Source organism: Panthera pardus, unplaced genomic scaffold (assembly GCF_024362965.1).
Source record: "Panthera pardus isolate Hobbes unplaced genomic scaffold, ASM2436296v1 HiC_scaffold_24, whole genome shotgun sequence".
Classification (NCBI taxonomy): domain Eukaryota; kingdom Metazoa; phylum Chordata; class Mammalia; order Carnivora; family Felidae; genus Panthera; species Panthera pardus.
This window is the reverse complement of record NW_026526810.1, coordinates 134,744,357-134,747,132: the sequence shown is the minus strand read 5'-3', so window position 1 is coordinate 134,747,132 and position 2,776 is coordinate 134,744,357.

Below are 2,776 nucleotides of genomic sequence, written 5' to 3'. Positions count from 1 at the left end.
GTCAAGGCCACCAGGCGCTCCGTGGCAAGCCTACTCAAACCCTCTCTCTGGGCGAGGTTTCTCTAGGGAAAGCGTATGTCCGCACTCTGCAGGCTGCTCTCGGCCCCGACCCGGGATTCTGTCTGGCGGACATGCTGGGCCAGTCCCACCTAGGAATGGCCATGGCTGAGATTACCAGCAAGGGGCCGGGACCACGGCTCTAACTCCTAAGAGAAGGCTTCTCTGCCAGCATCCCAGCCACCACAGTCTCATGGGGCTCACGTAGTCCAAAAGTCGTGCTCGCTGGAGAGCGGAGGCACAGAACACACAATCCCTAATGAATAAGGCAGAGATGGAGCAGGTGCTCAGGAACCTGATGGATATGCTGTCCCTGTGCGTGTGGTGATGCCCCCCCCCCCCGCTTGGGTGACGTGGGCTGGGAGAAACGGGGGTCATACACCCTAACGGGGAGGCTGTCTCTGCACCAAGGAGAGGAGCCACAGGAGCAAGCCCTTAGTCACTCCGGGCCTCCCTGGGGTTCTGGCACATTCTGTGCCTTAAGAATAGGATTTGGGTTCCAGGAAGGCAGCCCAGAAGAGGGGGTCTGCTGTGCCCCTCCTGCCCAAGAAACGTGTGAGGGTCTGTGTTGGACCAGAAGACTCATGTTCGGGGACACCCCAGCCCCCAGCCTTGCTGCTGGGCTCGGGGAAGGGGGGCTGGGCGCTTGGCAGAAGTCGTCGGCACATTCCCATATGTTAAAGGCGATGCTGTGCCCGCATTTGGAACCTCGGTGGAAGGCAGCGTGAGGCAGAAGCAAGATATGAGGGACTTTAACATCTGCTCTGGGAGCCCCTGAATCAAATCAAGATGGCCTCACCCTCCCCGCCCCCCAAGGCTGCGCGCCCGGCAGGCTGGAGTGGGATCTCTGAACCAAGGATCGGGGATCAGGCTGCCTGGAGGCCCTAGAAATCCGTGCCGAGCAAAGGCGAGCAGAGCTGTGTTCCCCTTGATGGAGACTTCACACGTGAACCCGTGTTCCCTCTAAATAAAGTGAAAACAACAACAGCAACAAAAACAAAAAACAACCCCTTCTCGTCCCTCCCAACTCTGTGCCAAGATTTATTTGCTCCCAGCAAGACTGAGCACTGAAGCTGCCTTTATTTCCTCACTTAGCCAAGTTCAGCTTGTGACTATCCAGCCCCCCTCGCCCCCACCCTGCAGCCGGGGGTGACGGCCAGCAAGGCTCTGTGTCCCAGAGGCCAGGGTCACCCCTGCGGAAAACAAAGAAAGGTAACGTTCGATTTGGACCGTGTCCAACTGCCCCCGCAGGACTTCTCCGGTTTGTTTTTTCAGATCTACATTCTTTTATTAAACTGTTGGGAGAATCACCATGAAAATACCACGGCCGCCCCACCACACACAGCTTCTCATCAGCCTTCCACTGCGTCTGCGGTCTACGCGGGCACGACTTCTCCAGAGGGCATTCTGGCAGCGCAGACCCAACGGCTAACAGCACGTGAGCCTCAGCCCAGCCATTTCCTCTAGAAACGACTCCCGCAGAAACGGCTGAGCAAGTGTGCAGAGGTGCAGAACGATGGCTGGGAGTCGGCAAACGGACAGCTACGCTTCCCTGCGCTTACCCGGAGCCTGTCGCTGGCTCGCTTAGTCCACGCCGCAGAACCAAGCGCCTTATCGCGCCCGTTTACAGATGAGGAAACTGAGGCACGGAGATAACAGCCGGCGAGAAGCAGACCTGGGGGTTGGGCCAGGGGGCACTTCTTCCCCTTGCTGGGTCGCATTCTCCATTTCTCCCCACTCTCTTGCCCATGGGGACAGCACGGAACATGCAAAGAAAGGGTCAGGATTGAACTGAGATCTTGGTCCCACGGGTGACAGAGATCCCCCAGGAGGTTGGAGCATCACCTGGGCACAACTTTCCGGTCTGCGGGTTATGGATCTCTCCCGCTGTAGATATGATAAGACCCACATGCCCCCGACGCTTGGCCTGGGAGGGGAGCACTGCGGTTGGTCGAGAACGCCGCACGGAAATCGGTTTGAGCTGACCCTCCACGGAAGAACTGGGTTTTCCTGCCCTGAGAGTAAGGCCTGCAAGCGGCTCCCGCCCCGCTCTTCAGCAAACACCAGGAGGGGGAGGATGTTGCCTCTATTCCTTGACCGAGATGCGGTGAGGTGCGGGCTCGCCGCAGGGAGTTGCCGTGAAGCCCGGAGAACTCCAGCCCCGCCATCCCGGTGCTCCCCGATGCTGTGGACCCGAGCAAGCCTTGCCCCTAGACACCAAGGCCCCACGGCCAGTGCAGCAGGTGCCTGTGCACCACCAACCAGGGACCGCGGGCGGCCATGTGAGTCCTGACGAGCCACAGCACAGCCACGGGAGGCAGGCAACTTGCAAGCCACAATGCGCCAGCCAAGTGACCCGTCCCCTCACAGGCCCACCAGTGGTTCAAGTCTGCAGATTTGGAGCCTACAGCATTCAAACTGCCCTATTTCCAAAGACACCAAGCAGCCCCGTCACACATTTGCGTGTCCCAAAGTTCCCTGTCCATTTGCTCAGAGGATAAGCGTGGCCAGCCAGAAGTGCCCACGAGGCTTCTGTGCTCGTTCTTAGCGTGAACCCACAAAACACCGTGCCTCCTCGGAGACCCCCAGACCCTAAAGCCTATTTCTCTGTCCTCAGGGCAGAGCGGCGGTAGGGGGGGATGGGCAGCCTTCAGCCTCACCCCTCCCCCACTGCAGACGCAGTCATTTGCAAACCAGCAGGACCAGGATGGGGCCTTGA